The 18018-nt window shown below is 45.8% G+C and overlaps 1 long non-coding RNA gene across 1 annotated transcript; it reads right to left on the bottom strand.

The window, feature by feature from the left end:
- Positions 1-237: 237 nt before the first annotated feature.
- Positions 238-9394, bottom strand: LOC148005325 (uncharacterized). Its single transcript, XR_015623150.1, has 3 exons — positions 9176-9394; positions 1019-1134; positions 238-680 (listed from the first exon to the last, which is right to left on the bottom strand). It is a non-coding gene; the product is annotated as an uncharacterized LOC148005325 (long non-coding RNA).
- Positions 9395-18018: the final 8624 nt, after the last annotated feature.

An 18018-nucleotide genomic window follows, 5' to 3' on the forward strand; every position in this document is an offset into this window, starting at 1 on the left:
CATGTACACACATGCACACATGGACACACACACATACTTAATAAGTAAAATAAACAGGATTACCAGGCATGGTAGATTACACATCTGATCCTAGGTCTCAAGAACACCTCAGATTTGAGGCCCCTATATAATGAGATCTTGTCTAAAAATAAACAAAAGAAATATATAAGAAATAAATAAAAACCAAAAACAAGTTGGATTTCCTTTATGGTTTTTGAGCAGAGGACATTGCAAGTTTTATTTGATTTTAGAAGTGTTTTTCTCAGAGATAACCCTATGCAGAGATTGGGTGGCATGAAATGCTGGCTTGTGGCTGGGGTATATATAAATTGTCTCATATATGTCACAATTATGCAAGGTAAATGACATAATTCTTGCTTTACAGACAAGGAAGTTGAAATTCAGAGAGGCTGAATAATTTTGCAAGGTCAAACAGCGAGAGTGAAGCTGGGTTCCACATCTGAGTCCATTTAATGTCTTGTGTTGTAAAGCTGAGGTCTAAAGAGCTCCTGTGGGACTAAATTGTAATTCCACAGAAATAAATGCCATTGGCGTTTTAAAAAGTAACACAAGAACATCTAGAATAGACTCTGATTGTCAGCATTCTGTCTTCTTCAGAAGAAACAAATACCAGACATCAAGGCTCACATAGGTAGTTGGTAGCAGGGCCAAGATGAGAACTGAGACCCGTAGAGAAAACAAGATCATTAGCCTGTGAGACAGTTACTAAATGCAAAGCAGGCAAAGTCAGCTATCCCTTTATCTGCCTCCTTCTCAGATCCACCCATCACCTCTCTTCCCCCACCCTTCTTCACCAGACAATGAGCTGGTTCTGTTTCTACGCTCTGAGCCAGCAGTCATAACTCTTGCAAGGTGTGAGCTGATAACAGCCCACGGTAGGACCACAAGTGTTAGCCCAGTGCGGGGCATTAAGAGCTATGGAAGTCTGAAAGCATGTGTGTGCTAACATGAGGCCAGAAGGCCTGGCCACCAGGAGACTGTGCATGGTGGCATTTACCTTGAGGCATCCAATCATCTGGTCCCTGGACTGTCCGAAACCTGGAAAGCCCAGACATCGTTTTCTGATGCTCCGAATACGACTGGATACTGAGATGACGATTCATGGTTAACAAGCTGAGAAAAATGCAAACGAAAAGGTTGCCTGATTACCTCGCTGTAAGATGCAAGGAAGCCAAGCCGGCTTCAGCTGGAGTGAGTGTGTGGGAGGAGTCGCCATGCTGTGTTCAGGGCTCCTGGAATGGGTGCAGGAAGCACTAGTTCAGAAGAGAAAAGCAGGGCCTGGAGAGATGGGTTAGCAGTTAAGACCACTTGCTGTTCTTTCAGAGGACCTGAGTTTGGGTCCCAGCACTCAAATCTGGTGGCTTACAGCTGCCTGTAACTCCAGCACCAGAAGATCAGGTCCCTGTGGCTTCCATGGGCAACTAGACTCAAGTGGCATATCACCATTGCCCCCACAACACATGCACAGTAAAAGAAAAAGAAGAGGAGGGGGAGGGGGACGGGAGGAGGAGGAAAAAGAGAAACAAAAACAAAAACAAAAAACAGCACTCGAGCTCTAGGATCTGGGGCTGTCCCCTCTCCCAAGGAGGATGACAGTGACTGAATTAGGCTTGCTATCTGTTGGGTGGACCTAAGACACAGGCCCAAGCAGGAAGTAAATGGCAATTCTTTGCAAACATATTTCTAAATCTACACGGGATACGGAAACAGCCCTAACCTGGCAGCTCTGGAGTCATCACTAGATCAGGAGCAAACACTTACCAGAACCTGGGGATGTGGGCTGATGTCTTTATGCAGGTGAGGGCTGGCACAAGATAAAAAGACAAGGCCTGTGATTGGGCAGTGAAAAAGAAAGGCAAGTTGAGAATTTTAGAGACAGGACAGAGAGTAAGGAGAGAGAAGGAAGGGAGATGGAGGAAGAGAAGGATGACCCAGATCCTTGTGACTTTAAATAGCCACAGGTAGCTATGATTATCTTATAAGGGGTGGATTATGACAGGACAATTTGTCTTATCTAGGTGGGCAGTTTATATCAATATCAATTGGCTCTGAGTTTATTGTGTGGACATTTTGTGGGGTGAGAATTTACTGATATAAATCCGATTGATAATAACAGGCCACTAGAGTTTTGAGTTTACTAGGTGGGTTACAGGGGTTTGTGAGAGTTAACCGTGAGATGTGCGGTCGCTACATGGGTCTAGCCATGGAGGCATTGAGACTGCTGGGGTCAGAGAGTAGCCTGTGATAGTGTGGGATGGTGCATTCCTTATTTATTATTTAACCCAACATGGGGACAGCTACAGTCATGTCATAAAGTCGTGCATTTCCACGGGAGCTGTGTTCTCTTGTAAAGGGACACGGGCATGAGCAAAGCATAGTTTAGCAGGGAGGGGACCTGAGGAGGAGACACCTCATCTTTGCTCTACTGTTCTGCTTGACTGCATGCAAGGTAGAAGTCAAAAGGCCCAGCTAGCATAGTCAGTAGACGCTGGCTGCTCCCATTACAGCTTGGGAAGAGGAGGGGGAGGGCCTGCCTGGAGGAGCAGACATCCGGCTTGCTATAATTGTCGTGCTCCTCCTTCTTGGCTTTTGTGCCGGACCTCCTTGCCCCTGCTTAAGAGCTTGCAGAATAATTCCTTCAGTTTACAGACCCAGAGGTTGTTGCCTGGAGCTCCTCTCTTTTTTAGAGTGACTATGTCTGTTTTGATCAGTTATGTGGTGAATTCGATACTATGTATTTTTTTTTTCTTTTGAGATAGAAGTTCACGTAAGCTGGGCTATCCTGTAACTTACAAGTAGTTCACAATGACCTTGAACTTCTGAACCTTCTCCTTAACTCCTGAATGCTGGGGTCATAGGTGTGTGCTACTCCACCAAATTTACATTGTGCTGGGACCTGACCCAGGGTCATGCGTATGCTAGGCAAGCACTCTACCAATGAGCTGTGTCACCAGCTCACCTCCCTTCCTCTTTCATTTCCTCTTTTTCCTCCATTTTTGAGTCAGAGTCTCTAGATGTAGCATAACTGGCCTTGAACTCACATTCTTCCTGCCTCACCCTTCCAGCTGTCACCAATCAGCTAAACTCAGCCTCATAGCAGATGAGTCAAAGCTAATGGAGCCCCTGAATGAGCTGATACTCTCAAGTACTCTCTCGGCAGCTTTTCCAAGAGTTCCCATCTCCTACTCCCCGGTTCTGGGGATTGAAGCCATGGCCTCACACATGCTATGTAGGGAGCCGTATTGGATTTGGGCCTGGCCGTTTTGTGACTGTATAGCTCAGAATGCCTACGTGACTCTTGGCTGCATGGCCACAGATGTTCAACCTTGAAATGACTGCCACAAAGCCTTGAGATTGTTGGACAAAAGCCTCTCCCATGAATTTACGGCACAGGAAGATAACATTCACGGAATACTTCAGCCTGAGTAAATACCAGATGTCTCCTGGGCAAACACTAGATGTCTCCACTGCCTGACCTCATCGTCTACCGCCTGACCTCTTTGCCTCCTGCTATCACTGCCTATACCCTCATGCCTCCCTCCTTTGTGTTTCACAAAGGTCACTCCCCCTACCTGAAAGCCTTAAAAGCTGTAACGCTCATCCCAATAAATGAGACCTTGACAACAGAACTTTTGCTTGGTCTCCTTCTTCTCTTCACCCCCATTGGCCCACAGGTAGAAAGCCTCTTTGGGAGCCTGAATAACTGGACCTGCTGGACGGGTCAATGCTAGACAAATGTTCTACCATTGACCTATGACTCCTGTGCCAAACACGCAAAAAAAAAAATCCCTTAAACATGGGAAGTAAAGGACCTAAAGGAATGCCTCCCAAATGGAAGATTTTAGTTTAACATGGAGAGGTGCGAGGATCTAGTTAATGCTGTCCCCAGTATGTTCACCTCATGACCCCCAGAACCTGACTGTGTTGACTTGCCTGGGAAAAGTGACCGTGTAGATGTGATTGTTAGAGATCCTGACATATGATTGTTAATTGAGTTTTCTGGTCGGATTCGGTCACTTGGGTCCTTCTTAGAGTGAGACAGGAGAGACAGAACAGAGAGCTGGTGTGGTGACAGAAGCTGAGGCTGGACTGACACACTGCAACATGAAAGGGAGGAGCTAAGGTCCAGGAAATCCAATAGGGCTCTAGAACAGAGGGTCTCAACCTGTGGGTTGTGACCCTTTGGAGAGGTGGTCTACTGGTCTAAGACTACTGGAATATACAGATATTTATATTTATTTGCATATCAGTAGCAAAATTACAGTTATGATGTAGCAATGAATAATTTTATGGTTGGGGTCACCATGACATGAAGAACTGTATTAAAAGGCTGTAGCATTGGGACGGTTGAGAACCACTGCTCTAGAAGACAGAAAAGGCAAGGTCGTGATTCTGCTCTAGGGCTTCGAGAATGATATGACCTTTGAAAGCCCTATCAGATCGATCCAGGACCATCTCTCCCCTAGAGCTGTTAGATAATCAATTTGTGCCATTTTCAGGTGTTTGATAAGTGATTTGTAATGGAATGCTCTCCAAGGTTAGAGGGCACACAAGGATCTTGCCATGGGCTTTTCAGTATCTAGTTTGAGGGTGTGGTGGTTTGAATGAGAATGGCCCACATAGGATCACAGGGAGTAGCATTATTTGAAAGGATTAGAAGGTGTGGCCTTACTGAAGGAAGTGTGTCGCTGGGGTGGGCTTTGAGATTTCAGAATCTCAAGTCAGGCCCAGTGGCTCATTCTTTCTTCCTGTGGTCTGCAGATCCAGTTGGAGAACTCTTGACTCCTTCTCCAGCACCAGGTTTGCCTGTGAGCTGCCATACTTCCGGCCATGACGATTATGGACTAATCTGCTGAAATTGAAAGCCAGCTCCATTAAATGATTTCCTTTATAAGAGTTGTCATGGTCATGGTGTTTCTTCACAGCAGCAGAAACCCTAACTAAGACATAGAGTTTTGGAGATATGGACAGACCGGGATTCTAAGTACAAAAGCTCTCCTGGGTGCCTGCCTCATAACAAGTTACGTGAGTGCCCGAAGCAGGTCTCTGCATTAATGTGTTCTCAGATTGGTTTTTATTGCCCTGAGGGTCAGGCATTGCTGAGGCCCACATATCCAGAGGGCCCTGCGTTAAGAGCCCTGAACGCCTAAGCAGGCAAGCAAGGTCCTTTGGAGGCTTCTCCAGACAGGGACGGTATTTAAAAACCTAAGGACGGCACCAAAGATTCTCATCCTGGGTCTCCATTAAAGAGCCCAACGGAGATTTGCACTGGAATTAAAATTCTTAAATAAAGATTGTGTGTATGTTATATGTATATATGTGTGTAGTATATGTGTATGATATGTATACATGTTATATATATATATGTATGTATGTAACGTGTGTGTGTGTGTGTGTGTGTGTGTGTGATGTGTTATATGCCTGAGTATCGTATGACAGTGCGTCATGTGTCTGTAGATGCCAACAGAAACCAGAGAGGTCAGGTTTGTGGAACTGGAGTTACAGTCAGTTGTGAGTGGCTCAGTGAGGGGCTGGGAATCAAACCTGGGTCTTCAGAACAGCCAGTGCTTTTAACGGCTGAGCCATCTCCCCAGCCCTGCACTGGAACTGTTGCCCCACACCAACTGAGTATTTCAAGCTTTAGCAGCTTCCTTTGGTTTTGTCCACCCAGCAGTGACCCCAGTGGCCTCTCAGGGAAGGGCCCAGCTCTCTGAAGCTGTTTGCTTTCTTCTCCAATTAAGTCCGGGACACCGAATGGAAATGAAGAGGCCATCCCTTGAAACATGCCTTCACAATGAGATGGGATATGAAAAGTCTCCAATCCATTTTAGAGACAGTCTCGTCTGTCAGGAATCGATAGAGCCTTTCATTCCACCGTGTGCCGGTTCATAAAGGGAGAGCCGCGCCGACTCCCCATTTAACATTTCCAAAGCTGAAGCTAAATCCCTGATTTTATATCTGCTGCTGCCCATTTAGGACTGCGTTATAAATCTGAAGTCCCTCCCCAGCGCGTGAGTTTGACAGTGCTCGATAGAAACTTTTATAATCAAGCTCGATAAGGAATCACAGATCTCCACCTTGTGAGTTTAGCTTACAACAACCTTTGTAAATAACATCTTCCAGCCTCGATGTTTGTCAATATTCGTCATTTTTTAAAAAAGGAAAAATAGAAATACTCTGTGCACTCTTTACCTCTTGGATGGAAGTCAATAATGGCTGGGTGTGGAGAAGCAAGTCTGTAAACCCGACACTTGGGAGGCAGAGCTATGAATTCAAGAGCATCTTGATGTACGTGGTGAGTTCCAGGACAGCCAGGGAAGCATCGAAAACCCTGGCCCCCAAACCAGGATTCAATTAGATGTTCCCACTGTTGGAGCTACAGGACCGTGAGTGGTAGGTGGCATCTAGGCTCAGCTACGAGCACCAGTGACAGGGATACAGAGCATTGCCCATCCTCTGGAAATCTTAAAAAAACAAATTCCTCTTTGTTCACCAGCCTTTACCTCAGTGCTGAAATGGGAACTCAGGCCCTCTGTCTCTCTAAATCACCCTTAGGCTGGAAATAATGGAGTCAGTTTTAGCTCCAAGCCTCCTTTCTCTGAGCTCCTTCCTCAGTGCTAGAGCTCCACTTTCCTCTCTACTAAAAGGGACTGGAAGCAACACTGTGTTTCCAGCCTCACTGGAGGTCCATAGCCAGCCTGTGCCAGGATCCCTGGGGACACACAGATCTCAAATCAAAAGACCTTTAGGTCCCTATAAAAAAAGGTCATAGGATTTGTCTGTAAACTGCACACATTCCCTGTGTGCTTTAAGTCAACTCTGGGTCATTTGTAATACTTAATGCACAGTAAATGCTCTATAAGCTCTATAGCTGCTGTGCATACTATAGGGAATAATGATAAGTATATATCAACTAACTAGACCCCCCCAGAGCTCCCAGGGACTAAACCACCAACCAGAGAGTACACATGGAGGGAGCCATGGCTCCAGCTGTATACGTAAAAGATGACGACCCTATCTGATATCAGTGGGAAGGGAGGCCCTGGGTCCTGTGGAGGGGTGATGCCCCAGTGTAGGGGATGCTAGAGCAGTGAGGCAGGAGTGGGCGAGTAGGTGGAGGAGCATCTTCATAGAGGCAAAGGGGAGGGGGGCAGAGGGGAATGGAATGGGGGTTTGTGGAGGGGTAACTGGGGAGGGGGATATCATTTGAAATGTAAATTAATAAAATGATTTATAAAAAATAAAAAGAGATAAGTGTATATATATATATTTAAAGATTTATATTTTTAATGTATGAGTGCTCTATCTGCATGTTCACCTGCACGCCAGAGGAGGGCATCAGATCCCATTACAGATGGTTGTGAGCCGCCACATGGTTGTTGCGAATTGGACTCAAGACCTCTGGAAGAGCAGCCAGTGCTCTTAACCACTGAGCCATCTCTCTAACCCCCATAAGTATATATGTTAACAACAAGAAAAATTAAAAAAAAATTCAATCTGAAGTTGTTTGAATCCATGGGAATAGAACCCACACATACAGAGGATCAACTGTACATATGTATATATACATATATATTAATATGTATCATGTAGCATATTATACATATCATATATATTATATACAATATGTATCAATACTAAAATAGTAGGTATGTGTGGGGATGGCAGACATCAATCATCTTCCTTCTGAGGGTGAGAGAGGCGATCTGAGAAGAGGATACCCAGAAAGTTTAACAACAATGTGCTGTTCTATTTTGTCAACTGAACAGAAAAAGAGATTTACTTATTACTGTATGTACACGAGTGTTCTGCCTGTTTGTATGCATGTATGTGCACTGCATGCATGCCTAGCGCCTGCAGAAGCCAGGATAGGAGGATAGATTCCCTGGAACCGGAGTAAGGGAGAATTGTAAGCCACCTTGTGGGTTCTGGATGCCAAACTCGGGTTCTTTGGAGGAATAGCAGATGCTCCTAATCACTAAACAATCTCTTCATTCCTGTCAGAACAAAAGTTAAAACAGGCTCTATAGAGCTGGCAGGACAGAGAAATGGGAAATGATACAGCCATCTGCATGCCATTCAAATTCCACATGGGACCACTAGGTTCCCATGGATTCACATTGTAGTTCCGGGATATTGCTGTGAGTCTGAGGTCAATATGGGCTACAGAGCTAGATCTTGTCAAAAAACAAATAAATAAAAGAGAAGAAAGAAAGGGTGAAAGAAAGAAAGGAAGGAAGGAAGAGAGGGAAGAAACAGAACACTGTGTCAGGTATATGATGTACACATTTAATCCCAGCACCCAGGAGGCAGAGGCAGAAGCAGACAGATCTCTATGAGTTTGAGACCAGCCTGGGAGTTCCAGTCCAGCCAAAACTATATAGAGACCCTTTCTCAAACCAAACCAACCAACCAAACAAACAAACAAACAAGCTCCCAAACAAACCCAAATCAAACCAACCAAACTCTGCCAACACCACACACACACACACACACACACACACACACACAAATAACACAAAACCAAACCCCCCCAACCTCACAGATTCCAGATGGTTCCTTCACTCTCCTCAGAGTGCTTTGGGGCTTGCTGCAGGGACAGGACAGACTCGGACAATGAAAGGCAGATAGAATGTTGCCTCGTGCCAGCTGCCGGAAGCCAATTATTACATTTATAGGAGTTTTGCAAGCCAATATTTAAACACCCATTATTAAAAATTAAAGTATTTACATTTACAATTAGCCGCGTTGTATTAAAAAGATAGTAAGTACGTAAAGCTCCCCACATGGCAATCATTTAACTATTGCATCGTTCACACTTTTAGCGGCTGATACCCAAACAAACAAAACCCCAGCGAACCTAACTCAAGGGAGGAAAGACCCACCTGCGCTGGTGGTTCCCAGGGGTTTGTACATCAGCGTGAGGAGGCCAGGCAGAAGAGCTCCCATCACAGTAGACAGGAAACGAGAGGGAGAGAGGAAGAACGAGGAGAGCGAGAAAGGACATGCCTGAAACTGGACACCATGGAAGTATTCGATGAGGGCAGGTGCTACCCAGGAGCTCCTCAAGCCCCCTGCCCTTGAGAGCCTCTCGTTAAACATTGTCAGCACACACCGTCCAGAGACGGACTGCTTCAGACATTCCTCGACTCACCTTACTTTGACATTTTCTGAATTGTCAAGAGAAACTCGTATTTCCATCATGATTGGAAGACTTCGGAAAAACCCAACTGGACAGCTACAAGAAGTTGTGGGCAACTGGGCAGACGTTTCAGGAGGAAGGGTTCTGTTCCTCATTGACAGCGCCCGCACTGCCATGGTACTGAGAACCGGGCATAGGCCTGGGAGGTTTAAGAAAACCACATACTCTGGTCATTTGTGTTACGAGAATGCCAAAGCTTTACTGAGGCCCACAGAATATATACCCCAAGTCCACAGAGTGGAAAATTCCAGGAAGCATAGTGGAAAAACAGGCTTACGCCCTCAGGAACAAAACACAGGAATCAATTCAACGTTGTTACTGCCCAGATGTCACGGTCCAGGTGCCAAACAGAAAGGTCAGGATGTTCCTTTGTTAGGAACAAAAGGCTTCCACATGCATCAGCAAGGCTCAGCAGGGGGCAACCACTTGAGGGGGCCCAGGAGGGTCTGACACCTCACATGTACCCCTCAGAAGTCAAAGAATCCAGCATCTGTGCTCCTCACTGTCCCCCAGGCAAGTGTGCTTTTGTCTCTTGGACTATTCTAATCCTGATATAACAGCCTTGTCATTGGCTATCTCAACCCCTATTTTTTCTTTTTTCAGTCCTGGCCGTCTTCAGCTGGTGACTCTCTGGAGCTTGAGACCTTGACTTATGTGATATGAAGTAAAGAAGTGGGGCACTGGCCTATGGAACCTTGTCCCTGTTCCCTGCCCCTCCCCCAACACCTGTTCCATGCCTACTGGCCAAATTCCTTGCCCCTTGGAAAGCATTGCTTCTAGGTTGTGTCTCTGTTCTGGCAGCTCCCGGCAGTCTGGAGCTCAGACGGAAGCCTGAGATAAGTAGAAGCTGGCATAAGATGGATCCCTGTCCTGTACCTCAGTAGTTGGCTCCCTGAGGAGAAGAAGGGTTTGGCCACTGTTGTAAAATGCAGCCTTTCAAACAAGGCAGCCATCATCTTTGTCTGCTGTGCCTACTTGCAAGACCTATTGAATGGTGACATTCCCTCAGAGAGGAAGTAGGCAGAGAGTGTCATCGTAGCCACAGCTGAGCTGCTAGGACTACCTCCCAGCCAGTGCTATAACAATTCTGCCCTAATTGTATGTGGCTTCTTGGTCTTGGGGCTGTGTGCTTGCTGGAGCATAATAGACGGGACAGGTTGACTGAGGGAGACTTCACCTATGCAGCTGTGGTGAAGCCATCATTCACGCTACACGGAGACTTTCCTGCAGGACAACTTTGATGACCCTACGCCCCTGTATCCAGGCAAACCCTCACGTCTACTCTGTAAAGCTCTGTAAAGCAAACCCAATAAACTCATTGCTTTCCCAGGCTGAACTCCAGTGGAACCAGACTTCGGTGAGTCTCTGGGAGTGTGTAAGTGTGCTATTTAAGTCCCACCAGGTTCAGACAGCTCTACTCAAAGGACAGCCTCAGCTCTAGAGGGGAGGCTGTTCTTTGCCCAGGGAGAGAAGATGGAAATCATTCCAGGAGGCCAGAGACATGCTCCTAGACTGTCACAATAGCATGTCAGGTCTTTTTTTTTTTTTTTTTTTTAAGATTTATTTATTATACATAAGTATACTGTAGTTGTCTTCAGACACACCAGAAGAGGGCATCAGATCTCATTACAGATGATTGTGAGCCACCATGTGGTTGCGGGGATTTGAACTCAGGACCTCTGGAAGAGCAATCAGTGCTCTTAACCACTGAGCCATTTCTCCAACCCAGCATGTCAGGTCTTAAAGATACTGATTCTCTCTCCCTTTCTCTCCCTCTTCCTCTCTTTGTCTCCATCTCCCTCTCCACTCTCTCCCCTCAGATCTTTTCCAAGTCATTTCAAAAATAAACCCCAAAGAAAACGCCGTGTTAAATATCCTCTAGTAGGAGGTAGATTAAACATATTCTATTTCAAGAAGGAAAGTTATAGATCAATAAAAACCATCTTTCCTTTTAAATCTAGTGACACAATAATGTGACCACCATCTCCTCCACCATTGCCCTCCATCACCACTTCTACCCCTCCTCATCCTCCTCCACCACAACCACCACTTCCTCTTCTACCACCTTCTCCTATCACCACCACGACCACGAACAACCCCAATTGTAAGAGGTTGTTGCAGGATGTTTTTGAGCACTGTGTATTCAGATGGTGAAATGTGCCCAGAGATCTGGTTGAAGTCCCGGATGTTGTCGTTGACAAGCATCTCCAGTCTCAAAGTTTTCCATCACCTCTGATTGGCTAATGACGAGAGCTGATCGGCCAATAGCTGGGCAGTGGGCAGGAGAGGAAGAGGTGGGACTTCTGATCTCAGAGAGGGGGGGGAGAGAGAGAGAGAGAGAGAGAGAGAGAGAGAGAGAGAGAGAGAGAGAGAGAGAGAGAGAGAGAGAGAGAGAGAGGAATTTGCCATGAACACGTCATCCTGAGAGTTGCGGTGAGGACACGTGTATCAGGAACAGCCAGGGCAAGACTAAGTTGTCAAGCAGTGGGGCACGAGGCAGCCATAGACAGGTTAGAATAGGGTTAGAATGGATAAGTATCTGCCCAGGTGTAGCACTGAAGCTTATTGTAAAAGTCACATGGTCTATGGAAGAGCTGGATTATTCTAGATAGAACCAACTCTTCTACTTGTGATTTGGAGTAAAAACAGCGGAGTTTGTGAATCTGCAGTGCTGCATTTAGAAAACTTTAGACAGAGGGAAGGCGCGGCGGCATACTCCAGAAAAGTGCAAGATGATTCCCCACAAAAAGATCTGAAGATGACCAAGGCAGTGATGTGCAGAAGACATAGGAACGTCTGAATGTGTGGTGTCCTGGAATGAGACAGTGGAAAACAGTATCTCTACCTTAGACCCCTGTTTAACAGAGTGCACAGATTTAAAGATACATGTGCTCGGAGAAGAATTCAGAGTTCAAGTTAAAAACCAAGTTTCAAATAGAATAGAATAGGAAAAGGGTCAGGGCAATCAGAAATCAGAACAAAAGCTTTTGGTATATAAAAAATATTCAACTGGGTTGGGGATTTAGCTCAGTGGTAGAGCACTTGCCTAGCAAGCGCAAGGCCCTGGGTTCGGTCCCCAGCTCCAAAAAAAAAAAAAAAAAAAAAAAAAAAGAAAAAGAAAAAAAAATTCAACTGTAGGTATAAATCCATATAAAGTAAGGATGTAGAAGGAATCACATTAAAAATAAACAGAGTGGTTATATTTGGAGCTTCTCTTTATGCATTATTGTACATTTATTTCTTTACATATCATGCTTTTGTTTTCTTTATAACTTCTAAGCCTTACATAATGAACTGTCATCAAGAAAATAAACCCTCATTTAATTTTATTGATTGACTGATTGTGCTGTGGGTTTAACCGAGGGGCTTATTCAGACTAATCACACTCTACCACTGAGACACAGGCCTAGCCTCAAGGCACCTTAACATTAAAAAGTACATATACACATCATATTTAAATCCATATATCAATATATATTAACATGAATATATATTTACATCTATGTTTACCTATTCTTTTGTGTACAATGTATCTATCTCTGTCTGTCTATCTTTTTTAAAAAAGATTTATTTATTTATTATATATATGTACACTGTAGCTGTCTTCAGGCACACCAGAAGAGGGCATCAGATCTCATTATAGATGGTTGTGAGCCACCATGTGGTTGCGGGGATTTGAACTCAGGACCTCTGGAAGAGCAGTCAGTGCTCTTAACTACTGAGCCATCTCTCCAGCCCCTCTATCTATCTATCTATCTATCTATCCAATGAAGTGGTGCATGCCTGAGATCTCAGCCCATGGGAGGCTGGAACAGAGAATTACAAGTTAAGCAAGAGCTATGGCCGGAATGCTGGCTTTGTCTGCCTCCATCAAATTCTCATGTTGGAACCTAATCACCTGTATTGTGGTTTACCTGTAGATATTAGGAGCAGGGGGCTGCTGAGTCATAGTTAGGTCACAGGATCAGAACATGGTTAAAGGAATTGGTACTTTTACAAAAGAGGCCAAACAGCTACTTTATCCTTTCCTCTATGCACGGATGCCATGAGAAGATGGCATCGATGCTCTAGAATGCGAGCTGTCACCAGACAGTGAATCTCCTGGCACACTGATCTTAGACCTCCCAGAACCCAGAACTACAGAAACACTTCTACTGTTTATAGTCCAGCCAGTCTATGCGGTCTATGCTATTTTGTTACAGCAACCTGAGCTGACCGAGTTCTACTGATTTTACTTGATATGACCATTGGTGGTTACAGAATCTCTTTATTCTAGTCTTAGTTATCAATATTAATTTTCAGGTCATGCAATTTGATATGTGTTATGTATAGTATGGATATGCAATATGTGTCATATATTTGCTCCTGAATGACAACAATGGGTTGAAGATCTACAGGTTCAAAGAGGCCATACTAAAGGCTAGAGAGGACAGCTGATTCAGCAGTCACTGCAGATGGTAACCCTGGTGACAGTGCTGTTGGAGCTGGGCAAGGACAGGCACAGAACTTGGCCAAGATACAAAGCTAGTTCAGAACAAATGGCTGTTCAGAGTAGGCCACCTCGATAGGATCTGTTGAATGGAAGCTCTGGGAACAAGGACTGTGCTCTGGTGATCAGGGTGGGTTCTGTGATCCAGTGTGAGGTGTTCTTCCTCTTAGGTAAGCAGAGAAGGGGAGGCATCTCTATTTTTAGTGACATGGTTTTGATCTGCCCATGTGTCCACATGTTCCTGATTTGGTTTGATGAGTGTATGCAAGTGAGTTTCCCGTCTGTGCCATGGTTTGCGCTGGGCAGATGGTGACTGTTCACTTGTGTAAATGAGATGTTGAATCCTTCTGTCTCAGCACTCGAACTTAAAATGGAGCATAGTGGAGTCACTCGGGGCAAGGAGCTACAGTTTCATGTGGTATGGTGTAAGTTAGAGCAGGGAAGGACTATTCTCTGCCTTAGGATAGTGGTCCCTAACAAGTTGAACTCTGAAATGGGAGTCTAATAAACAATGACAACGACAACAACAACAACAACAACAACAACAACAACAACAACAACAACAAAATCCATTACCACTGTACACCATTTATATCACTGTGATGAAATACCAGAGGCAGGCTACTTTATAATGAAAAGAGGTTAAATCTGATCTGTGAGTCTGGGAGTGCAAGGCCAAGGTATTTGTATCTGGTAACTGTATTTTTCTTTTTTTGAGACAAGTTCTCAAGTAGTATAAGCTCTCCTTGAAATTGCTTTGGAGCTGAAGATGACTTTGAATCCCTAATCCTACTGCCTCTACCCTCCGGTGGAGAGATGTCTGAAATTACAGGCATTTGTCACTCTGTCTGGCCATGATGATGACCTATTTATTTATTTATTTATTTATTTATTTATTTATTTATTTATTTATCCGGAGCTGGGGACCGAACCCAGGGCCTTGCCCTTCCTAGGCAAGCGCTCTACCACTGAGCTAAATCCCCAACCCCGATGATGACCTTCTTGCTGACAGAGTTGTGGGGCATCACAGCGCATTCACAGCAAGAGACAGAAAGTACACGTGTGTGCAGATGAGGCTGGCCTGGAATTTCTTTCGCAGACCAGGCAAAAGCCTTCAGCAATGCCCCTGCCTCTGCTGGGATTACAGGCATGTGCCACCACGCCTTGCTTCTCTCCCTTTTATTCTTATTTTTAATTAAAGGCATTTTTATTTGATTTATTTTCTGTGGGGGCATGCATGTGATGATGTGTTTGCATGGCGGGAGGTCAGAAGACAATTTGCTGGAGTTGGTTTACCTTTTCTACCATATTGGTCCCTGGATGAAACTCAGCTAGTCAGGCTTGGCAACAAGTGTCTTTACCTGCTGAGCCCTCTCACCGGCCTGTCTTCTACCTACAAAGCTACCAGGATTCACTTATTCACCCTTCCAAGGCTCTATCTGTAAATCCCACAGTTGGATTAAATTTCTACCCTCCTAAATACCTCACAGTGTTTCACTTCCTGGTGAGTTTAGGTATATGCCATTTTGAAATCCCAGCATCCCTTACGGTCCTCATCCGCGAATATGTTAGGTGGGGGTGGGTTTTGAGCAGCAGCCCTTGCGCTGCAGCCTGCTTGCTCCCCAGCGGGACACCACAGCGCATTTTCATGGTGTGGCGCCCCTAGAGCTATGAAGAGGAAGTGCATCTAGAGTGGGGGTAGAGCGGAGCCTATTAGCCTTCCTACTGCAGTGCATTGTGGGTCTCCTTTAAGATGATTTCCTCCAACCTTCACCCAGAAAAGAAGGAGGGGAAGGCTACCAAACACGCCAGGCTTGTGGCTTTGGGCCTAGCTGCTGTTGCGGTACCAATGAATCTACGTCAATTAATCGAGGGAATAAAGCAGCAGAGGCCAGGGTCCTTGCCAGATTGCCAAATGGGTTTTCATGAAGGGATCTGCACCGTGGTTCCTGTTTGGGCTGCTGCTCTCTTGGCGTCCTGTGCAGCTTGGCCTCAGCAGGAGTTCTCACAGGGTTGGCTTGCAAGCGCTCTTCTGGCTGCTGGCTTGGGTGGCGCCTGGAGGAAGTTTGCCTGAACCCTGATACTCTCTTGGCTCCTCCTAGCCGAGAGAGTTATTTCAAGGCCTGCGTATCTTTTTCTTCCTTCACCTCCACACACTGCTTAGGCAAGAAACTGGGTGGGAGAAACTGAGACCGTAGAGAAAGAAAGTGTGAAGCCTTGGACCACTCATGCGGAACCAGGAAGATGAATCAGAAGAGGATGTGGGGGCGGCTGTGTGCGCACCGCCTGTGAACTCCCAGTACCAGCTGGGCCTGGCCCCAGTTTGGAGACTGGTTCCAGTTTCTCTCATTTTCACTTAAGTTTGGTGCCTTCCTCTCTGGTCGTTAAACTCCTTGCCCAGAGGATGGTTCAGCCTGCTTTTGACCCGGAGGATGAGGACAACGGGACTAGGAATGCGGCTCAGTGACGCAGTGTTTGCCTCGCCCGTGAGAAGTGGACAGTTTGCCTCCCGGAACCACACAACACAACACATAAGGCCTGCCCCCTCCAAAGGCTGAATTATTGTGCTCTTCTAAATGAAAAGAGTGAATTTAGTAGCCACACATGTCTCGGAATGCCTCCTTCAGAACATCGTGACCTAGGGGACATCATGATGTGGACCTGGAAGCTGGTGCCCTGTGTCCTATAACTAACTTCGCTATTGACAATGACGACCCTATTTTTCATACTCTAAGATGTGCCATGAATTCAATAAGAGTGAAACGTGGCCACAGCCTGTCTTCACTGACACACCTATCTGGGACCATTAAAATGAAGACATGCATACAGTGTATCTTAAACCCTCCACTCTAGTTCTTTTAAAAAGAAACAGAATTGGACTGGAGAGATGGCTCAGAGCTTAGAGCTTGCTGCTCTTTCAGAGGTCCCCGGGGTTCAGTTTTCATCACCCATGTTGGACAGCTTACAACTGAGTCTGACTCCAGCTCCAGAGGATCCTCTCTGGACTCTAAGGGGCACCTACACGCACGTGTGCACATCCCCACACACAGATACACATTCACGATGGAACGAGATCAAACAAAGCTCCATCTTCCCATTGCCATGGCAATGCTGAATGGGCCTGAGGCGGTAGCACTGTGGAAACTGCCTCCTCCTGCCCCCTGGAAAGGCTTTGTTGATGCCACTTTGTGGATTTCTTGGTGTAAACGCTTTTTACCTGAGTTGGTTTCAAGATACCATCTGCTAGGTGTTGTAACAGTTGCCTCTGGAGCTGGTCTGACTTGGCTACAGTGTACCCCTAGCTGAGGCCGACTGTCCGAACCAATGAACATTTTTAGGGCAGGAGTGGGTTTTGTAGGGGATTAGGATAAGTCTGTAGTGTGTCTGTGAACGAGCATGTGTGTGCAGAGCTTGAGAGAGGTTTCTCCCTGTTTCTCCACGTGCCAGGAGAGTGAACACTCCCCTGGCCGGAGACGAACACGTGCTGCTCACCCCTCACTGACCTCCTGACCCCTCTGAGGGTCAGAGACGATGCAGAGACCAAAGTGCCACTTCGGAGAGGTGAGGTGGCCTGACTCCTGCTCAGAGGGACCTGAGTGTCAGTGGTGAAACCATAAGACGGAGGGGGAGAAAAACTCTCTGTCTGAACAAGAGAGAAGAGAGCTGATGATGTCTGAAGTAGGCTGAGGGGGCCAGGAAACGCTGGAGAAAGCAAGCACTAAAATGGAAAAGGGCTGGAAACTCAGGCAGGCTGGGAAACAGTCATTAGACAGGCTAAAATCTCAGGTACCTGTGTGAGAGGCAGATAGCTTCAGTGTGTATATTAGATGCGGTGTGACAGAATAGGGAGTGGTGGAGACTGCGGGAAAGTGGAAGTCACATCCTGCAGGAAGAGATTGAATGCTGCTCACCCCAACCCTGGCCCTTTTCTTTTTATTTTTGAGACCTGGTCTCATGAAGCCCAGGCTTACCTCCAATTTACTATGTAGCCAAGGATAACCTTGAAACGGATGAGCCTCTGGTTTTGAATCTTCCCAGTGCTGGGATCATAGGTGAGCTGACACATGCAGTTTGAAAGATTTTCTTTCAATTTTGTTTTTCAGCATCAGAAATGAAACAAATAGGTTTGCAGTTTGGATGCAGGCCTTTACTTTGTGAGTGGTCACAGAGTGTCTTCTCAAAGGGTCTTTTATTTCTAAATAATTACGGTATATATGAAACAGCATTTCACTGGATGGCACAGGGTGGCATCAGCCTCTGGGTGCTCAGGTCATGCATTGCTGTCCCCAGATTCTTTTTGAAGTCC

This window comes from Rattus norvegicus, chromosome 6 (assembly GCF_021556685.1).
Source record: "Rattus norvegicus strain SHRSP/BbbUtx chromosome 6, alternate assembly SHRSP_T2T, whole genome shotgun sequence".
NCBI lineage: Eukaryota > Metazoa > Chordata > Mammalia > Rodentia > Muridae > Rattus > Rattus norvegicus.